Source organism: Leptopilina boulardi, unplaced genomic scaffold (genome assembly GCF_019393585.1).
Source record: "Leptopilina boulardi isolate dan_hultmark-lab unplaced genomic scaffold, ZJU_Lbou_2.1 LbouV2_273, whole genome shotgun sequence".
Classification (NCBI taxonomy): Eukaryota; Metazoa; Arthropoda; class Insecta; order Hymenoptera; family Figitidae; genus Leptopilina; species Leptopilina boulardi.
The window spans coordinates 2,541,453-2,565,662 of record NW_026137833.1 but is presented as its reverse complement, the minus strand read 5'-3'; the positions used below and the strand labels follow the sequence as shown (position 1 = coordinate 2,565,662).

The following is a 24,210-nucleotide window of genomic DNA, read 5'->3' as shown; positions in this document are numbered from 1 at the left end:
AAAGATAATTTATTTCAAAAATTTATAATGAAGTTAGACTCTTCAAGCTTACCTAAAGCTACAGTTAATAAAATTGTTGAAGAAACTTCATATATGTTGGATAGTGCATTTGATGATATCGGAGATATATATGCAAACGATCCTTCCTCTTTTTCTGAAAATCTTCGCGAATATGTAAATAATCAACGAGAAAGTTATAAAGATGTAAGTTCTACTTACAGGAGAAATAAAATGAGTTCAATAGACGAAAATTTCATTAAACCAACATACTTAACTATCGGTACAAGAAAAGAGGAAATTTATGACGAAAAAACCGGCGTTTACAAATCTATTCCTGTTCCGTGTAAAGTTGCTTACATTCCGATATTGCAAACTGTTAAATTTGTCTTGTCAAATAAGTATGTAATGCAAGAGATTTTGAAAGATACTGATCAAAATACAGAATTTATCACAAGCTTCAGAGATGGTTTGTATTATCAAAGACATTTGTTATTTAAATTAAATAAATCTAATGTTGCTTTACTTTTTTACTTTGACGAATTTGAGACTGTAAACCCTTTAGGCAGCAAAACGGGAGGTCATAAACTTGGTGCAATTTACTGTACATTTCGTAATTTACCAAACGAATTTAATGCTTGTTTAGAAAATATTATGTTAGTTGCTCTCTTTTATTCAGCAGATATTAAAACGTGCGGAATGTCTAATATTTTACGACCATTAATTGATGACCTAAAAATTTTTGAATCTCGAGGTATTTCAATTGGAGAGTATACGATTCGCGGTACAATCGCTGCATTTTCTTTTGATAATTTAGGAGGCAATATGCTGTATGCTTTACCTGAATCCTTTGCGAATACATATTATTGTAGGATTTGCACGGTTTCTTACGAAGAAGCAAAAACTATGATTCTAGAAAAGGAGGAGTATTTACGGTCCGAAATTTTAAATCCGCGTTGTGAAGACGATGAATTTTCGCGCACTATTGGTTGCAAATTTGAAACAATTTTTTCTGAATTATCTCATTTTGATCCGTTTGACTGCCTTTCAGTTGACATAGCACATGACCTTCCAGAAGGCTTACTTCAATTAGAAATTAAATTATTTCTTAAGGAAGCGGTTGAAGTTCGAAAGCTGATAAAACTTATCGATTTAAATGAACGTATCAAGATATTTAGTTATGGTATTAACGAGTCAAAAAATAAGCCCAGTCCTATAGTTTTGAAAAAACCTGGCAACCGGGTAGGTCAACGAGCCGCTCAAACTCGATGCTTGAGCATGTATTTACCTCTTATATTAAGTGATGTCTTAAAAAAAGCATATGAAAAATCTGATCCTATTATTGAAAAATGGGAGGTTCTTAAGCTCTTGTTACAAATCATGCAGATTGTATACTCTCCAGTTTTTTCTAATGCTATGGTTGCTGAGTTAAAGGAATTGATTGTCCAGCATCATTCTTTATTTTTACAATTTTTGGGAGACCACTTATTGCCAAAACATCACTTTTTATTGCACTATCCATTAGTAATAAAGTTAATGGGACCACTGATATTTTTATGGACATTGCGCTTCGAAGGAAAGCATAACTATTTTAAAGATTTAGTGCATAAAATGAAAAATTTTATAAATGTTATTAAGACGTTAGCTGAACAACACCAAAAATTTATTTATGAACAGTGGATTAATTGTGATAAAAGAGTGGAACAAGTAGTTTCCGCAAAATCCGGGAAATATGTTTTATTCGAAGAATGTCTTACAAAGAATGGGATTGATAACATTTTTTTAAAAGATTTTCCTAAATTTGTTTATAAAGTTGAAAAACTGTCTTTCCGTGTTGAGTACAGGGTAGGATTTTTTATAACAAAAAAAGAAAATTCTTCGGAGTTTCCATTCTTTTTTAAAATTGTAGAGTTATTCGTAGCTTGTAATTCTGCCTACGCGATTTGTAAACCGTACGAAACAGTAGAATATGACGACATATATTTAGGATACAAAATCGAACCAAAGGAAGGGTCAACAAAAATAATATGTGACTTAAAAACTTTAACACACGTTATCTCTTACGAATTACATCAACCTTACCACACAACTGATTATTACATTATTCCCAAATACAGAATTAACTAGATATAGAATTAAAAAAATATGAATGTATTTCTTGTATAATCATTCTTCAAATTTTGTTTTTAATGAACTCATACTAACGTCACTGATTTTAGTTATTCTGTATAAAATGAAACCATTGGATACGTTAATAAGTACATATCAAAATAATTTTTCTTTAAATTTATTATAAATATGACTCTTTGTATTGATTATATAAGACATCCAACCATATTATGCATAATTACTTTAACTAAATAAAATTTATTAAAATGTCAAAAAAGTTTTGTTCTGTAACAATATGTTCCATTTATTTGTATGTATAAATAATATTATATATATTTAATATAAATATTTAAATATTGTTTTTTCTTTAAGTTACGAGTTTTTACACTCTACCTTTCCGATATAGATCAATTTAAAAGTTTTTAAGATTTGCTACACGCACATTTTTTAAATAAATAATATGAATAATCAGTTACTTGGCTATTTTTCAGATAAATATTCATTTTAATAAATTAAACGATAATAAAACCAATAATTTCTGTATTTAAAGCAAATACTATTTAATTGAATAGTACTAGTTTTATATATATATATATAATATAAATAATAATAAATACTAGTATTTATTTGACAAAAAAATATTTATTTGATAATTACATATAATAATCGTGAATATCTTTCGTTCATTCTGTCCACACCTGAAGTTGGTATTTGTTATAGGTCTTTTGTTTTTTTTAAATATTGTTGTTTGACATTATTTTGTGTTTGAAAAAATTTATTTTTAAGGTACCAGGGGCCAATGAATACCTATTAAATATTAATTATAAAAACACAGGCCTTGGATCAACTTAAAGACACAAAAAAAGTCGTTTTAGTCGATTTATATTCCGAAAAAAAGTAGATTTTTTTTATTTTAACAAAAATATTTTACAGATTTTTAAATAAAAAATTTTTTTTTTAAATAATACTTTTCGAAGGGTTAAAGTTGAAATTTTTAGAAATAATTAAATTTCAAAAGATATTGTTAATTTTCAGACAATAATTAAATTTTACAGAACTAAAAATAATTTATCAAACAATTTTTGGAAAACATTTTTTAAATTTAATTGAATTTTCAAAGATTTAAAATTGAGATTTTTGAAATTAATTGAACTTCCAGTAATTTTTAATTATAATAATTCATTTTTAGTTGATTTTTGATTGAAAATTTTGATAATTAATTTTGAATTGAAATTTTAGAAAATAATTAAATTTCATTTGATTTTAAATTTAGAAAATAATTCAATTTTACTTGATTTTGAATTGAAAATTTTGAAAATAATTGAATTTTCATTGATTTTGAATTGAAATTTTGGGAAATAATTGAATTTTAATTGAAATTTTCGATAATAATTTAATTTAAGTTCATTTTTAACTGAAAATTTGGATAATTAATTTTGAATAGAAAATTTAAAAAATAATTGAATTTTATTTTATTTTAAATTGAAAACTTGGTAAATAATTGAATTTTAAATTGAAAATTTTGAAAATAATTTAATTTTAGTTGATTGAAAATTTTGATAATAATTAATTTTAGTTGATTGTTCATTGAAAATTTTTATAATAATTAATTTTGACTCGAAATTTTGGAAAATAATTGAATTTTAATTGAAATTTTGGATAATAATTTAATTTAAGTTGATGTTGAATTAAAATTTCGGGTAATAATTGAATTTTATTTGATTTTAAATTGAAAATTTGGAAAATAATTGAATTTTAAAAGATTTTGAATTGAAATTTTGGGAAAAATTGAATTTTCTTTGATTTTGAATTTGAAATTTTGTATAATAATTGAATTTTATTTAATTTTAAATTGAAAACTTGGTAAATAATTGAATTTTAAATTTAAAATTTGGAAAATAATTCAATATTATATATAATTTAATAACATATAATAATAATTTTCATTATAATCATTTAATATGAAATAATATTCTAATAAATTTAAATTATTATTGATAATATTAATCTTTAATTTCTTTATAACAAACAATTAAATACTAAATTTGGCGCGCTTGCGCGCGTTTAATATTGCTAGTAATTAAATAACATTATTTGAATAATAATTATAATCGTTTTATTCTATTGGCCTAATATAAAACGCTTGAGACGAATTAAAAAACCGATCAGAAAATTTGCTAATGGACTGATTTATTCAGGAAAATAGGGAAATCGTGTAGCCGTCAGGTATATTCGTCTAAGGGATATTTACGAATTCTGTAAAAGTGGGAGAGGCGCGCGCAACTCTGCATTTCAAACCACGACGGTTTGAAATTCAAACTTCTAGAGATTGAACTTTCAACATTTCAAACTCTTGAGTGTGAAACCGAATAATTCAATCTCAAACAGTTTGAATTTAAAACTTTTCGGTGTAAAGTTGGAGTCCGATTTCTAACAGTGTGTTTGTTCGGCCATTTGTAATTTCGGACAAATAAAAATTCGGCGTCTTAAATATACTATCAATTAAAAATTCGTACAAATAAAAATTCGTAGAAATAAAAAATTCGGACAAATTAAAATTCGTTGAATTGGAATTTCTGTAATTTAAAAATTCGAATCACATAATTCAGAGATTTTTGCTGTCACTGATTAAGTCACGTTTTAAAAATTCAGTATGGCGACTGTAATATGGTTGACGACTTTTATAAAAAGTAATCAAATCTGCTTAAAACTAGTTACTCTCGTTAGTTTTTTGTGATCACTGATTACGAATCATCTAACATCAGATTTTCAAACTGTCATTGGATTTCTTTACAAAAAACCTCAAAAGCATTTTCAAAGAAGTAAATTATAAATTATTTATCATTAAAGAAGTTAAAATATTCATTTTGTTTTATTAATGAACCTATATAATTAATACTGTAAAGTGAGAAAGAGAGAGAGAGAGAGAGAGAGAGAGAGAGAGAGAGAGAGAGAGAGAGAGAGAGAGAGAGAGAGAGAATTGTTTTGAAAGGAAAAAGTTTATTATTTACGCTCCCTCTACCTATAAAAAAGTAACAAAATGAAATATTGTAGCGTACAAGTTGTTCAGAAGGATGCTGAGAGTGCAGATCTCATTATGGTGTATGAAACGATTATCAAGCCGCAATTAAGGTGAACTTTATTACACGGGTTGTATTGATGAAATGCTCTTTTATATATATATATATGTCTACCAGGTGTTCAAAATACCATTGAGATAAAAATTTATTTTCCAATGAGAGATGTGTTGTTGATTAAAAAATACATAAATTGAATTTCTTCCATATTGGACATTTAGTTGCATAAAGATTTCTTTAAAAAGAATATTCGTTTGCAAATAAAAGTTCTGCATCGAAAAAAATATTTTTAAATTTAGAATATAATTATAAGCCTATAATTTAAAATTATTTTATACTTAAATTCTATATGTAATATATTCTTAAAATTAGTATATATTACAAACGTATAAAATATTCTAAAATAGCTTCCAAGTATATTATATTCTAAATTTTAGAATATATATTTTTTTTCGGTATGCTACTATTAAACTTTCCAAGAAAATCAATTTTGTTCAAATTTTCAAAAAATATCCATAAGCTTCAAATATGATAAAAATTTTAGAACCTTTTGCGGTGTTTATGTTAGTCGCGAGTAGTATAAGATTTGTAACAAAAAAAAGTCTTTAAAGATTCAAGAAATATTCATTTGTTCTTTTTTCTACTTTGGAGAAAATATATAATATTCTTCAATAGCTATTAAAATATTCTATTTTTTTTTTTTTTTTTTTTTTTTTTTTTTTTTGATGAAATATTGAAAACTTATTTTTGAAACTTGGAAAGTAGCTAATGCGCGATTCTCCTTACGTTAAACTGGTCGTAAAGAAAGTACTAAAAGACATCGTAATATACAAAGTAACTGTGCTCGCGAGAAAGGCAGCAAATACTCCGTGGTCACTCTATACCACAATTTTTATAAACATCGTACAACTACCGCTCCGCCTGCCATCTCGGGCAAATCTCTATAAAACCTCTCTCTGTAAATATTACTTCTTTTGTGTTCTCTCTTTCTCTCTTCCACCCTCTCTTTCTTCAAACTGAAAAGTACAATTTTTCAAAAAGTTATATTCTTTTATTATTAAATGTACACAATAAACTTTATAATTTGGATTGTAAACTGTACAATCAATTTGGTACTATTTACAATTATAGTGTGATTATTACAAATCTATTTAGTAATATTTACAATTCATATTGTGAATGTTACAATACATTTTGTACTATGTACAATTTACATTGTAAATATTACAATATATTTGGTAATATTACCACTTCATATTGTGAATAATACAATACATTTGGTACTATTTACAATTTATATTGTAAATATTACAATATATTTGGTAATATTTCCACTTCATATTGTGAATGATACAATACATTTGGTACTATCTACAATTTATTTTGTAAATATTACAATATATTTGGTAATATTACCACTTCATATTGTGAATAATACAATACATTTGGTACCATCTATAATTTATATTGCAAATATTACAATATATTTGGTAGTATTTACAATTCATACTGTGAATAATACAATTTATATTGTAAATTGTACAAAAAAGAAATAAAATATTAAGGAAAAAAACTGTTATTTTAGTATCATTTCATTGTTGAAGAGACAACAGAAAATAGATCTTTTTTTTTTTTTTTTTTTGAAAAAAAATCATAAATAATTTCCATTGAAAAGATTATAAAATAATGCAACTCGCTTTCTCTAAGTTTTTGATTTCTTTATATATATATATATATATATACATTCTAGTTTCGTTGGTTCAATTGTCGACTTTTTTTTTCACAAGAAGAACAATATATTTTTATTGCATATTAGAAGAAACCACAGTAGAAAGGTAAAACAATTTCTTTGTGCGGAAAATTATAAGTGCTCGCGGATAGATATCTCACATTTTGTAACGACCACAATAGGTTTGTAATATAGTTGTTTTATTATTATTAATTTCATTTCGAATGCGTATTCTCATGCAACAACTTAGAATGAAAATTAAGGTCATGTTTATATGTAGTTTTAAATTTTGTTTCAACTTACAGTAATAATATAAATTTCAAAATGTAGAATGTAATTTAATTTTTTTTTTTTTTAGAGAAATATAATTGAAAAACATATATGTAATACAAAAACGTCATAAAATTGGTACTGTAATTATTTTATCACCTAAGATTGGTCAATTATGTATTATATATATATATATACTGTTGTAGTTGATTAATTTTTGTTTCCTCTTGAAAAATTTTTTTTGTCCCTATATATTATTAATTTTTTTTCCCCATCTTTTTTTTTTTTTTTATTACCATTTCTTTGTTAAAAATTATACAGTCGCGATAGAATATTCTAATTTTTTTTCTAGGTAAACTAAAAAGATAAAAAAAAATTCAACTATACGAATTACGGTTAAACGGAGAGTACTAGAAATAAAGTAGAAAAAAAAATTGTATTTTTCTTGGAATCGTACGATACTTTCCTTTCTCGTTTAAATAGGCTTGTGGCAACCGCACCAAGGAGCCTGACTGTCTACTATAACAGCTTGGCACACGCTGTAGCTTCGTTTTTCTCTTTTCGATTACGCGTGAACGTTCATCTAAAGAAAGGTCAGGAACATTTTCCATGGAGGCCTATACGAAGTCAATATTATATATATATATATATATATATATATTGAAACAAGGGGTCTGGGAAAATGTTAGTATTGTTCAAAAGATATATTAGTCAGAACAAAGCGTTTTCTTATATGATGATTCATTATTATATAGCGCGTGTATACAAGTCAAATTATCTTATTATCGGATCAAATTTAATGATTATTATTATTCTATAAGAACAAAGGACTTGATTTTGTAAAAAGTAAACTTTTGTATCTTTAGACAAAAAAGATGCAAACATTAATTATTATCAAAGAAATTTAGGAAATTACAGAAGTCACCCGAGTCGAAATTTAGACTCTCGATAAGTTCTCTAAAAACCTACTTTTATTCTCTCCAACACTTTAATACCCTCTTTTCGACCTCGAATTTGCAAAAGTGGAAATATCTGCTATATTGGAGGCTGAAAGGAGGGTCACAGAAAAAACTTGGACTCATTTTTGTTGCAACTCATTTTCTTTTGGGTATCGAAATGAGTATGGGACAAACTTCATGTTATTCAAAATGATATTGGCTGGAATTTCAGATTTCTAAGTTGGCATCATAAGCAGAGTAATTTTGTGTTTCAATTATTGTTTCTAATATTTCAACAACACCAGAAAGATTATTTTGACCAGTACGAATATTTAGAAGTTTTTAAATAAAAATTATTTATTATTATTTACGTAGATAATAATTAATTTCATAAGTTTTTAAATTTACCGCTATTATTTAAGTTGGCAGTACAGTTCCTGTTGTCAAAACTCATGTTTTCATTTTTTTAACCTAAAAACATATTTCCTTTATTATTTTATTACGCGATTACAAGCAATTTTTAATCAAATATATTAAGTCTAGCGTGTTATTTACTTCTTTGTAATTATTATATTTCATGTTTTTGTGCAAAATTATTCGTTATTTCACAATATTTTTCCATTTTTCTTTTTCTCAAAATGAAACTTGCCTGTTTCATTTTGATACTTTTACCTTAGAACTCGAAATGAGACAACCAGTTTCATTTTTGTTGCGAATCAAATTGAGTATAGAATCTATACTCAATTTGAATTCAGGTTTTTTCTGTGGTTTAAAGATGACTAGAGAGGCGTAAAAGAGGTTAAAAAAACGAAAAAATAAAATTAAAAAAATGTAAAAATTGGATTTTTTTTCTTATGGACATTATTTATTGACATTATTCCAAGACCTCTTTTCAACCTCTAAACAGGCAGATTTGGAAATAAGCGCATGATTTCAGGCTGAAAAGAGGCTGAGAAAATTGAGGGTGAAAAGAGGGAAAAATTTCGACTCGGGCAGTTTAGAGTGTGTGTGCGTGTGCAAGAAAAGAAATAAAATTGAAAATAATTAAAATTAACAAACTTATTAATTTATTGTAAATTTCTCAAAACTGATAAAAAAAGAGTTAACTTGGTTTGATTTGAAATTATTGCGCTCAGTGTAACCTATCGTTATATATGTCTCCAGGGTGTCTAACGGTCAGGGAAACGTCAGGGAATTTTGTTGGTCAGGGAAATGTCAGGGAAAAGTCAGGGAATTTCAGAAAATTTCATTCAAAGTCAGGGAAATTTCTATTTATTTCTACAAAAATTAAAATTTTTTGTGAATTTAAAAATTTTTTAATCTAAAAAAACTTGAATGGTTTTTATTACCATTTGTTACTACCATTAGAAATAAATTCAAAATGTGATAAAATACAAATATATAGAAGTAAGAAAAACTGAAAACATATTCGACAAAAAATTGTAAAAACCAAAAGATACTATCTAGTTTTCAAAATCTCTACATCGATACCAAGTTGTAAAATATTTAATTTACAAAAGAATTTTTGTATTTCTCAAATGTTTGTCACAAAAAAAGCAAATACATTTCAAACAGATTTCTGCTTTACTTTAAAAAGTTTACATTGCCAGTTTGCTGCAAACTTGCACAATGTATGTAAATGTCCTCTCTCCTACAAGTTTGATATGAAAACTTACAGAAAATTAAATATGCAAACTTACTGCAAGTTTACATAGCAAAATTGTCGAAAATTTCCCTAGTCGGTAAAAAAATAAACACTTATTAGTATAACTAGAGCTAAATGCAGTAATATTTTGGAAATAGAATATACACTATAAAAAAAAGGAGTTGAATTTCAACTTCCTAGGGGATGCTATAAAAGTCCCACCCTTTTGGAGTTAAAGCGAAGGAAGTTAATGCTTTACGAGTTAATTTTACGCAGTAAAAACAAAGTCTTAAACCGTTTACAGCTTAAATTAAGCCCATATATTTTGCATAAGTCTGTCCTTTTTTAATTGGTCTGACTCCGTTTACACCTTAAATTCAGCCTCAAAAATAGGCTGAAATCAAGATTTCTTTTTTAGTGTGTATGCCTAGGGAGTTGGTTTTAAGTAGTTAATTTTATTAACTCCCTTTTTGAGTTGATTTTTAACTCGAAAGTTTTAACTCCCAACTCCCAGTAACGTTAACTTCCTAATTTTTTTACAGTGTAATGTTATGAACCAGTAGTGTAATATTGAAGTAGTAAAATAACACCGTCCCATACGATTTTTGACCCACAAAAAAAACAAAAATTTTAATTTTTGCAAGTTAAAAATCTACTAATTCGTACAGGTAAAAATAAATACTAGAAGCTCAAATTTTTAAATCTTTTTAATCTCTCAGTAACTTATATTTAAATCAATCGGTATTGAAATGTGATGCCAAAAAAGGTCGTTGGCTCTCTGACTATTATTTGTTGCAAATCAAGTCTTATCTCTAGGGACATGATTAGACTTCTAGTTTCTAGGATTAGATGTCTCACAGACAATGAAGTTACTTCAGTAAGGTACATTAAAGTATACAGTATTATATAGTTTTTGCTCATCTAATCTTTTTCTTTCTGCGGTGTCTTTTTTATTTCAAAGAAATCAATCTTTGTACATTGTAGATATTCATTTTCCAAATTGCATTTACTCTTATAAATGACCTGACAAAAATATAAAAAAAGAATAGTTTAATTTTACATTTTTAATAAAAATATTGTTTTTCTTTGAAATTTTATAAATATACTTTATTTTCATAGATGACTTTATATAGTTACAGTGAAATATATACAAATGGGAATTTTTTATTAAACATTCTTAAGACATACATAAAGACTTATTTTCATATCTGTATATATATATATATATATATATATATATATATATATATATATATATATATATAGTTGAGTCTTCACACATCAGAAGTTCAAGTTGATTTATGTTAAGATAAATACAAGTAACAGAGATGATATTTTTCACACCTAGTGGATATTACTTCCATTGCCATTTTTCAACTCAATATCTGTTTGGAGTTCCTTTGATCTTCTTTTCGCTATTTATATACAAAACGGCTTTTCAGACCGTTATGATGTATGAGAGAAATGTTTTACATTATATACACGAGCAACTATTTAGTTATTATTTATCATATTTTTGATAAATATGATTTTAAGCGAACATTTATCGGGTCGTTGATTATGCGAATCCGTTGTAAGTTTTTCAAAATTCAAAATGATATGACGATCGAAAATTAAAAAATCGTTTGGATTTTGCTTGAAACTTGTTTCTCGGGGTATTTAGAGGTCACTAATTAAAGAATTTTATGATAGTTTTTCAAAATTCAATATAGCGGATCCAAAAAACTAAATCAAAAAAATTTTAATTGATCCGATTCGATTGAAACAAGTTAGTCGATGATTTTGGGTGTCACTAATTACCCCCGAAGAACAAGTTATGGTTTTTACCATGATAATCACATTTGCGCCAATTTTCAACATCATTTTCGTAATCAGCGCATCAAAATACGTTAGTACACCAAGTTTTATTAAAATCGGAGGTACCCCTACTTCGGAAGTACACCCCGATTTTTTAATTTTCGATCTACTTTTTTTTGAAAAAATGAAATTAAAAAAAAAATTTAGGGTGTCCGGAACATAAAAAACACCCTGTATATACATATAGGTACCTATACACGGAGAGAAATTTATGCTACTGGGTAACATAATGATGTTAAGGGCAACCATATTTAGTGCTAAATATACAGACAGCGATATAGATTGTAGTATTTACTATCAGATGATTATAGAAATTTGATTGTACAATTTACAATCTTTGATGTTAAAAATTTTATACGATCTCTTTACGTTCTCGAGTGGCAAATATACACGAACCTAACCTCGCTTTTTTTGTAAACTTAAATAATTTCATTTTATTTTAATAAGACATTTCGATAAGAATTTAAACTTTAAACTTTTTACATAAAAAAGAGTATGTCTATTTTTTCACTCCGTCTATAAAAAGGACTTGCTTAAACATAAATATATTTATCAAACGGTATATTTTTTTCACAGAGTCAATTGAATTTGTATTATTTTACTAATTTTTAAGTTTAAAAAAAGTAAGAAAAAATATGAAAAAGTTTTTTTTCCAAAAAAAAATTTCAATAAACACATGTACATTTATACAAACGAAAAAAAACTTACTTGATTTTTGTAATCTTGAAATTTTATAAAAAATTTTAAGCGAGGTTCTGGTTTTGGTATAATGAGTGATATTGTATCATTGTCCAGTAAGTAAAACGATTCTTCATCAATTTCACCGTCTAAACAACGCAAAATTGTTTTGAGGTTATAAACACGTTCACACTTCAGTCTTCGCTAATTTAATCAAAATAATAAACCTACCTCCAAAAGATGGAATCAAAGATTCCATATTCCACGACATTAATAAATTTTTAACAAACTCGTCCATTTTTTTATTCACAACTTTTTTCACTATATATAAACACGTGCGTGAAAACACAAGGACCGCAATTGAATAGGCGAAGTATACACCACAATCAGCGCATGCGCTCACATTTAATTTTTACAATATTTGATAGTAGTGACTACAATCCAAAAGCTAACATATTTTACGTCTTTGGGTAACATCTTGGATAGTAAAATGTTGATAGTAGATTCTTGTCAGTAACACAATGATAGTACCTTGTACAATCTTTCTTTTTACTATCAAATTCTTACTATCCATTTCTCTCAGTGTACTTGCTTTTCCATATATATACTAGGGGGGGCCTCACACCCCTGCGCGCTTCGCGCGCCAACCCCCTATTTTTTATTAGTTTTGTAGATGTTTGAGTTAATGTTTAGACAATTTCTGGAATTTAAAACTATTATTAATATTTTATTATTTATTTCTTTAAATGTTATTTACGATTTTTATTAACAATAATTTTTATTAACAATAATTTTTAAAACAAAATTTATCTAAATTTATAAATTTTCCAGCTAAAATTTGACCTACATTTAAGGTTATGTTCGTTTTTTGGTCATTTTCCTACAAAGTTTGACCTAAATTTTGAGGTTATGTTTGTTTCTTTGTCTTTTTGTGCCAAAATTTGGCCTAAATTTTGAGGTTATGTTTGTTTCTTGGTCGTTTCCCAACAAAATAACTTAACTTTAAATTTAGTTCAATTTCGGCGGAAAATCCACCTCTCCTTCAACGTAAGGAAGAAGGGGGAGCTTTCGATTATATTCACAGTCTTGAAACGAACATAACCTTTAAATTCAGGTAATTTTTGGCAGAAAATCTACCTCCACTTGCGGCTATATTGAAAGCATGAAGTAGTATAAGGAGCACTCACTCTGTAGGCAGTTTTTGAAAATTCTTCCCCAGCCTTTCCAGATTTAATAGAAGCATTTACATATCCCCGATACTAACAACTCTAGCGGAAAAGCGAGGAATTACAGGTCACGTGGTACATTGTTATATGTATAAGTGTTTGTGTATAACCGTCAGTTGGCGTTTTTTTTTGCAATGTGTTTGATGCGAGTTAATTTTGTGTAATTATATATAAAAAAGTGAAAAATGTGGCTGCTAAATTGATCACTGAATCAGCATTAACACAGGCAACTTTACTTGATACAAATTATTTTGTATGTATTTGAATGTTAACAAAATACTTGCTGAACTTGTCATTAAATTTTGTTTGTTTACATGTAAATATAACCTAAAAATAAAAAAAAATTAAGAAATTTCGTTTAAAATATGTAACGGCTACAATGAAAAATAATTATTTATATTTTTATTATTTTTTTTATTTTTATATAACTTACAACAAATTATTGCAATTCCTTTATTATTTCATTATTAAACATAATTGAAAACAAATATTTTAAAAATCTAAATTATATATTCGTATATAAATAAGCAAAAACTTACCAATTTTCAAATATATTTTCAAAAAAAGTTTTTTTCAAAAAATTTATGTTTTATTTAAAATTTTTGTGTGTAACTTTTTTCTTTCTTTACAAGTCAATCAAGTCAAATAGTTTTTTTGAGTTAAAAATTTGTACACTTTTTCTAAAATTATTATATATCACTTTATACTGTTTACTATATGAGAACAGCTGTCACTAGGTACAGACATATTTTGAAAACTTCTAAGTACACCGCTTTTCCACTAGAGGCGTCATAATCGGAGATATGTAATTTCGGATTTATTTTCATGCAAGGGGCCTATATGCTTAGGGGCCATTCATTAATTACGTAAGGGTCCTTAGGGGGAGGGGGGGTTTATAAAATCTCTACATGGTCTTACGTGGGGGGGTGGGGGGTAGAAGCTAATCTTACGTAAGATTTTGCCAAGTATTTTCCATTTGTATATTGATGTAATTAATTTTTTAATTACATTAATATTGTTAAAAACTTACGTAAGAAGGGGGAGGGGGGGTCCGAAAAATCTTATGTATCCTTACATGGGAGTAGGGGGGGTCAAAATTAGCCAAAATCGTCCTTACGTAATTAATGAATGGCCCCTTAACAAGCAGTGAGTGCTCCTTATACTACTTCATGATTGAAAGTCTTGAAATGAACATAACCTCAAAATTTATGCCATTTTTGGCGGGAAATACGGAGAGAGGAGATGACTTTCGGCCCTATTCAGTTTTGAAACGAACATAACCTCAAAATTTATGTCATTTCTGGCGGTAGAGAGAGGGTAAGGGTGGGGGAAGGACTTGCGGCCCTATTCAGAATCGTGAAACGAACATAACCTTAAAATTTAAGTCATTTTTTGCGAGGGAGGGGTAGGAGGGGGGGGTACTTGCAGCTATATTCATATGGGTTATTCCATATCAAGTGTAACCAACTATTGTATTATCCATGTCAAAAAACATGGGTAGGCTCACCCTTACCTAACCTTGTCAAAAACATGGGTTGGGTACACTTGACATGGAATGACCCATCCTTGTCAAAATTTCTGAAACAGCGGCGGCGGCTGCGGCGAAATCTTTTTATAATATATATGTGTATATATATATATATATATCAACTACTACGCTCGCGTGCTCTTGCACTATGCTGTAATCGTACAGGTGGCGGCATTCATGTCCCATAAAGTAAAGAACATCCACTGGACATACTGCTTACGTCCGGTATTAAGTCGAAACTTTGCCAAGTATCTTTGCATGCAAAGTTGAGTCTCAAATCGTAAATACAACTTGAATTTTCTTTCTTCACTTTGCCCCCGAAAGCAAATTTAAGTTTTGCCATATCAATATATGATTATATAACCCTTCTGTTAGGTTAGAATCGCATATTTGTTCCAAAGAAATCCGCACGTAAAATACATTGGAAAAAGACTTTTCGGTGAAATTTGTTTGTAATTTCGTTGTCTGTTTGCCGTGATATTGAAGCTGTGTTTATTTTCTCTTGGGATTTTGATGAAACTAATAGATTTTCTTCAAGCAACATTTCTCAAATGCAAAGTGCAAAAATTAGTGATACAAATTTATTTGCTTGTACATTTATGCATTCCATTAAGATTAATAACACCGAATATGAGATCATTTTGTGGAACAACGCCAGCTTACAATCTGAAAAACTTTGTCGACCTATAGCACTGATTTGGATTTGACATCCAAATCAGAACCAAATGCCTGTATTGGCATTAATTTTAGATCAATTTGCTAATTTTTGTATCAATTTGAAACTTTTAAATTAACTGTGAATTGAAGAGTGATCAGTGTTAAAGTAGCATCATAAGTTTCTGAACGGACCTGGACAAGTAATTCTCAGGTCCGTTTAGAAACAGAAATCTCATAAATCTAAAAACAAAATTAGAATCTTACTGCGTATCTTGTATAGCCTTTAATTGTAATGTTGTAATTGCAATTCATTGTAATTTCGAACATTAATTTTCCTGTCAGATTTTGTTTTTTATTTTTACTTGTTTTTATATATATATTTGTTGAAAGGATAACATGTATATATATATACATATATAGATTTGCAAACATAATAAATAATTTAGAAGTACCGCATAAATTCTGTTAGAACGTCTCCCTTTCTCTACATGCGTATATACCTGTACAAATGTTTTATATCAGTGTTCCCGTACTTTTGATATTTTTATTAATTAATCCATTGGATTATATAAAGTATATGCATTTTTTAAAAATAATTTTTGACGTTGTATCCATTATTATTTTGATGCGAATTTTTCTATTTTTATGACAATTTCTTTATATCAGGGAGAAAACCTGTATTTCTAAATTGATTGTTTTTATATATGCATTTTTAACAATTACCATACATTATAATAACAATGTGTGGAAATATGTACCTTTAATACATTGTAAACTGCTTTTCGTATATATATATATATAATTTGACCAGAAATTTTCTTCCTCGTTTCTCCTTGCGTAATAAGCTTTAGAATTGGGTTTGCAAACTTTAAAGTGGATGTTCCAACCTCGCGTCTTCAGTTAGCCGCAGGGACCTTCAAGAAAGTTCAATTTTGTTTCGGTTTCGAATTATTATTATTATATATGTGAAACAAAATTCCATTTCGGAAATTTATTTCCTTTTTTTTAATTTAAAACAGAAAATTCAGTGTATATCTAATTTAATTTCGTTTTTACATTTATAATACAAAATTCGAAGTCAACTTTTTCAATTTGGGGATTAGCAGGAATTTATTTAAATTCAACTTAAAGCCATTTCAAGAAATGAAATTAAAAGTTTAGAATTAAAATTACAACTTATTTGTAATTTGATTTTGCAAAATTTACTATTAAAATCATGAGTTAAAATTTTTATTTTAAAGAATTTTGTTGTAAGCGAATTTTTGATTAGCAGATTTTTTGGGTACCGAATTTTTTTTGTTTTTAACAGAAATTCTTTTTATCTAATTTTTTTTCTAATTCGAATTTTTAAATACCTTAATTTTCAATTCATTGAATCTTCATTTGTCCAAATTTGTATTTGCACGAATTGTTATTTGATGGAATTCTTAAAACACCGAATTTACCTTTGTACGAAACTGCAAATGACCGAACAAACATAACATATAAAAAGATTTCGGCGCGAATTTTAAAATTAACCAATCACAATTTTCTTGATAATTTCTGTGTGGTTAATTTTAAAATACGCGCCGAAATCTTTTTGTAGGTTATGTTTGTTTGGTAATTTGCAGTTTCGGACAAATGCAAATTCGTCGTTTTAATAATTCTATCAAATAAATTAGAATTTTTAAATAAAAAATTGAGAAAAGAAAAATTCTGTCAAATGCTAATTTAAAAAATGAAAATTCGTCTAAAAAAATTATAATAAAATTCTTTAAAATTGAAATATAACAATAACGGTACTCAAAATTTTTTATCATGTTTTCAGATGAAATTAAATTAAATTAAAAAATAAATTGTAACATAATTAAATAATAATAATTTTTTTTTTTTTTTTTTTGAAAGTGACTTGAAATATTTTGTTATTTGTTTCGTATTCCCAGGAAAATTGTGGAAATTAATGTGAATGCGAATTAATCATATATAATCGTCCAGGTGTTCGCCATGCGCAAAGATATTGTGTTCACCTAGATTCTAGAAACAAGTATGAGTTGAGGACGTGACTAACTACAACGTCGTCTTAGAAACATTGGGAGGGGATCCAGTGAACAGCGTTTCCGAGAAGTTCGCTTCAAGACTTTGCTCTCGATTTGTCTTTCCTTTGAGATGCAGGGTCGATGACCCTTTTCCTAGGAAAGCTTGCATAAATAAATTGGCGATTGATTCACGTGGGGGACACTTTATTTTGTTAAATTGAAACAATTATTTCAATTATTGTCATATATATTATAAATCATTAATTTACAAAATGAAAACTTTAAATGATTATTGAGTTTTAGAAAAAAAGTTTCCAAATGAAATTTATCAAAGTTCATTTAGATTTTAAGGTTAAAGTGTAAAATTATAGTGGAAAATAATAATTAACATATAAAATTTTGTTTTTTTATGAAAAAAACACGTATTATTAGGAAAAAAAAACTTTACTTCTCGAAGCTGATTTATAATAATTTCCGAAATTTAAATAGTAGAATTTTTAGGTTAGGTATCTTGTGAATTGACAAAGGTACAAGGTTGCCAACCATGTAACACAAAACTATATAGATAACGGCGCTAAATTTAAAAATTGTTACAATAAAATTTTTTTTTACAAATAAAATTAAAATTTTGAGTTTACGTTGCAAAAAAATTCAAAATTCACTTTGGTTTTCAGATTACAACTTCATTTGTAGGTTTAGGTGCGTTAAAAAGCTTAAATTATGGATTTTTTTGAGGTTATGACAGAATCCCCGTCTGATAGGGACTATTGTCCATTCTTCCCTATATAATATGTATATATGTATATATATATATATATTTTTTTTATGAATCATCAATGAGAATCTACCAATATTGCGGATATACAGTATTTCTGAAAACTAACAATAGCCGTACAATTGATGCTTGAATTATTTCTTTTATTATGTCATGACAAAAATTGTACAATATATACATACATATATATATATACCTACTTCAGTTATTGAATGTACATCGCCTATACACTTATTCTTTCTTTTATATATGTACATCCATACAGTAGTACGATCTCTATTATTATTCTCTAGGATTGGCTTTTGTTTCAACAAAACAATAAAATGCGACTAATATACGTAAAATTTGTTGAAGCATGATTTTACTATTGAAAAAAAAAAAAATGCGTGCATGATATCTAAAAAAAAATTCTTGATGCTTTGACATACTTTTTGTTTTTGTTTTTTTGTTTTATCAAGTTCAGTTTGCCGTGTGTGGAAAACTTTTATATTCAATGCAAAGTAACCGCGCGTGCTCTCTTAAAGCGTGCGCGGTGCATTGTAACCACAACCCGGCGTGACGGTCAAATAATGAAAGTATCGATGTACGAAGAATCAGGTCCTTGAACCGCTATATACATTAACCGAATATCCACAGAACTATTATTATTGCTCGCGGGGAAGAAGCATGCGAAGAGTTATGAAAGAATTATTCAAAAAGTTTAATCGTTTTACTTTTCATGTATTCATTTGATAATATATATCTCGCTCCACGAGAGAAGGGACCTTATGTCAAAAAAATTTTTGGTTATGTTCAGTGATAGGATTTACAATGATAAAAAGTTTATTTTTAATTAGGTAAATTCAAAATTAGTTTTTATTACATTTTTTGAAGGTAATGGTGATTTAAATATAAATGTTTTGTATTAAGAGATGATTCTCTCAGAGTAATTTTACTTCAAGGATTATACAAACATAAACTAAAATATTTTTGACGTAAAGTCCTTTCTTTCGTGGAGTGTCTACTCTATATAAATCTGAATTGAACACTTTTGACTAATTCAAGTGCATCGATTCGTTCATTAAATCAATTAATAATCGTTTTGATTAATTTTTTAGCCAAAAATGACCAATACTTATAAGTTTCAAACTTTTTCTTGCGAAACGAACGAAACTTTTTTTTCGATTAATAGTTGTTTTATAAGTAAGAAAAACATATTTTGGATTTTTTCCTTCGTGCAATTTTGCTGAATCTGAAAATTAAATTAAATTATTTTTCAAACCATCGGTCATACGATAAAATCCAATAAAAATTGACAAACTTATAGTTCAAATTTTATGCAATATCGTGGACAAAATTTTATAAATCTGAATTAAATTTACGAAAATGACTACTTGGGGGTTTTAAGAGTTGCTAATTACGAATCCAAGATCAGTTTTTGAAAATTTATTTATCTGACAATTTCTGATACACTGAAAAAAAACTAGTAGGTATTACTACTTTTTAACTAATACTCTGAGTAGTACAATAGGTCCTTAACTGAATTTAAACGCTTCTATTAACTATATAAAAATAGTTAAACCAATTAAAAATGTAATTGGTAGAATGACATTTTGTGATTGTATTAACTCAATTTAAAAATGTTAAAACAACTCAAGATGTAAGTAGTAGATTTTACTACTTAAAGTGGTTCAATAGGCTTTAAGAACATTTTTTTGGTACATTTAATAAATATTTTGCAATTGAAACTACTACTTTAAATAGTAAACTTTACTACTGAAAGTGGTTCAATAGGCTTTAAGAACATTTTTTTGTAGAATTAATAAATCTTTTGCAATTAAAACTACTACTTTAAGTATAGTAGATTTTACTACTTAAAATAGGAAAATAAAATTATTTTTAATTTATAATTGTTTATTATCAGTAGAATTGACTTTTTTATCCTCTCTCCTATACTGACGCTTATTATTATTATTATTATTATTATCCTATACTAACAGAGAAAATTTCTAACCGACGGGAATTGAACCCTCGACCCTAACGCTCGCTATCCGATACCTTCACCGACTAACCACGCACACTCGCTACGACAGTCTGCAAACTACTAGAAGACTACTTTCTGCTTGTCCAATTGGTAATTTAACTATTTAAAGTAGTCATTTTTACTACTTTTATTAGTTGCTATAAGGGCAACTCCACGGAACCGTACGATTTAATGACACAAATATGAAAATTTTTAAACTACGAGCACGCATTTTATTTATGGATCCATATGTTAGAAATATATTCAGGAACTATAATTTTTTTGAGTGAACCATTTTTCTTTAATGCTGAAAGAATTATAATTAAAAAACTTTTCGAAAATTTTATTTGTCAAAAATTCATATTTTACAATGAAAAACAAATGAGGACTACTAAAGTTTTCAATAATTTACCTATTTTCATGTCGATTCTTTTAACCATGAAAATTTAAAAAAATTGTGAATTTTTTACATTTTTTTATTGTTCTAGTTGGAACACATAGTTAGCGTTTGTAAATAATAATATTAATAATAATATCTACCGTTCACGCAAAGTTTTAACTAATTATCTTTCAAGCTGTGAGTGTGCAATAAAAAAATGTATAAATTTAAAGTGATTCACGTTTGAAGGTATTGGCATAATTATTATTATATTATCTTTATTTTTGAAGGCACGCGGTTTAATTAGGTCTTAATTTATTCGTTTTTTCATCAGTAATAAACTCGTTAAAAAAAAATTTGAATTGCTTTACCGCTGAAAGCACAAAATGAAAAAATCTATGTAACTTCCAGTTATTGAAAAATGTGAGTAACACTTTTTGAATTGTTACCATTTGGATTTAATTAAGGGCACATGTTTTTTTCGGATTGTAATATATTTTTCATCATCAAAAGTTTCATTTATCATGAGTTTTAGATGATTTCCTCTTCCGCTGAAAAAAATATGCTCATGAAAGTCAAAAAAGTTACCACAGTAACAAGTCGAACTTGATCTTTTAAATTTTTTATTTCACAAGAGCAGTATGAAAATTATGATTTTATTAGCTTTTTCTGTTAAATATATTATGAAAAAGATATTGATGCCAAGAAAAAATTATATAATGTGATTAAAATAATTTAAACCAGAAGTAACATGAAATCGTACGGTTCCGTGGATTTGCCCATAACTATACTTTTTAAGTTTTGACTTGGAAATTTTTCATCTTTTAATTATATTATAAGTTGTTTAATTGCATAGTGCAGTAAAATCTACTACTTAAAGTGATAGTTTTAATTGCAAAGGATTTTTTAATTCTACGACCTAAATGTTCTTAAAGCCTATTGAACCACTTTAAGTATAGTAAAAGCTACTACTGAAAGTAGTAGTTTTAATTGGAAACGATTTGTAAATATTACATCAAAAACGTTTTTCAAGCTTATTGAATTAATTAAAATAGTAAAAAACTACTACTTAAAGTAGTAGTTTTAATCACAAAGGATTTGTTAATTTTACAACAAAAATGTTCTTAAAGCCTATTGTATCACTTTGAGTAGTAAAATCTACTACTTAAAGTAGTAGTTTTAACTGGAAACGATTTGTAAATTCTACATCAAAAATTTTCCTTAAGTTTATAGAATTAATTAAAATAGTAAAAATCTACTACTTAAAGTAGTAGTTTTAATTACAAACGACTTGTTGATTCTACAACAAGAATTTTATTGAAGCCTATAAAATAATAGAAATTAATAAAAAATTGACTACTCAAAAAGCAGTTATATTAATTAAAGAAAATAATTCCTTTTACTACATTTCATATAACTGGTGAATAGTAGTTGGATTTACTACTCTTTAAATTTTGAGTTGACTACAATTCCACTTGTTTTTACTACCTTAAGAAAGTTAATTTTACTACCGACCTGTAGTTGTACTTTAACTACATATTTACGTAAAATCAACTATTACTTATTAACTTCTTAAAAATAGTTACATTAACTACATGAACATAATTAAATTAACTAAAAAAGTAGTTATTTTAACTAATTTCTAGTCAACTACCCAATGGTAGTTGAATTTCTTGGCAACATTTTTTTTAGTGTATAGAGCAGTGGTAACTTTAAGTTAATTCCAAAAAAAGTTAGCAAAATCATTTTGAAATAAATTCAATTTAAAATGTCGCTTTTTTGTTGAGTATATCTATTATCGTATACAGGTGCAAAAAAAATTGTTACCATCTATATATTCATTGTTTTATGATTATATGAAAGTTAATAATTTTCCGCTAGAAAAGACTCGAGTGAAACAAAAAGTTCCGTATATACTATCAGTTTATAATCACACTCAAACATGGATGGTATGGGGAAAATGAATTAAAAAACAATTTGCAACAAACTACGTGTGAATTTTGTGGCGACGAATAAATTGGATATAATGAAAATTACTTCATTGATCGGGATAAGATTTTTTTGTTTGTTTCTTTTCTTCTTCTTCTTCTTCTTCTTTTTTTTTTTTTTGCACGCAATAAAAGTCGATATGGGTTTGAAACATTGTATATGCGTTTCTCCTTGGCAATCAGGGCCGTTCTCCAAGTTCCCTTGGCGTGTCTTGGCAAAACAGTCTCGTTTCCGTCTTGTCTCTCTCATCTATGTATTATCTGCCTTCTATCTTTTCACTTGCCATTCTGTGGACGTTCGCTCTGCAAGTGAACGCGCTGCATTACCGATTCAGTTCGCATATATGTTTGCTAGCGAGCTGTCCATTTCTGCAAACTGATTTCTGTTATACATTATGCAATATACTAAACTAAACAATATTTCACCTCCCTCCCATTTTTTTTTTTTTTTATAAACGGTGCGTGAAATATTTGTTTACTTTTGTGTTTATATAAACAGAATTTTATTTTAAGAAAAGTTTTTTCGCACATTTAGCACAAAAAAATTGTGCGTGAGTTTAAATATATAGGGGAGAGTGACAAACAGTGGGACAGTTTAAACAGTAGGACACTTTAATTTTCTGAAAAACTACTTAAAGAAACTCGACCAAAATTTAAATGTAAACCATGTTTATGACAACACACTATCTCCAAAAATTTTAGCCACATTGATTCATTATTTACAAAAAAAAATGGAAAAAACTGTTTTTGATGTACCAGAGTAAATTTTTTCTTGAAATACAATGCTGATTTTTATATAGATAGAACAGTTTTTAAAAAAAAGTGTAATTGTTACTTCGTTTACTCATGTTTTTAAGTATAATATCCAATAATTTAAAATATTTTAAAATTTCACAAACAATTTTTATTTAAATAATTTGTTGCGATTGCTTAATTTAAACAGTGGGACAGGCAAAAATTTAAGTTTATGAAACGTGGATTTTGGCAATACTGATTATAAGTTGTGTCAGCTATACGCATGCGCATTTATACTTACACAGCGACTAAAAATGTGATTTTTTTATGCTAAAAAACAATAAAAAATTTATAATTAATAATTATTACAATTATTGTTCGACAACATTTAAAAAGTAACACTTGATAAGAGAACGACTATTCAAATTTTCCTCCAAATTGTTTTTAGGTTATGACCAAATTATGACGTATGATCAGCAGTACTGTAAACGTGAAAAAAAATAATAGCAATTTTTTATATGAAACTTGACAACGTATTATAAAAATGTAAAATATTATTAAATTATGAGAGTTTTGCAATATTTGTTAACGTTATTTAATGCAAA

General features: G+C 27.1%; 1 protein-coding gene across 2 annotated transcripts in view; it reads left to right on the top strand.

The window, feature by feature from the left end:
* LOC127281624 (sestrin homolog) overlaps nucleotides 1-24,210 on the top strand; it is a 322,721-nt gene that overhangs the window by 18,165 nt on the left and 280,346 nt on the right. The window lies entirely within an intron of this gene.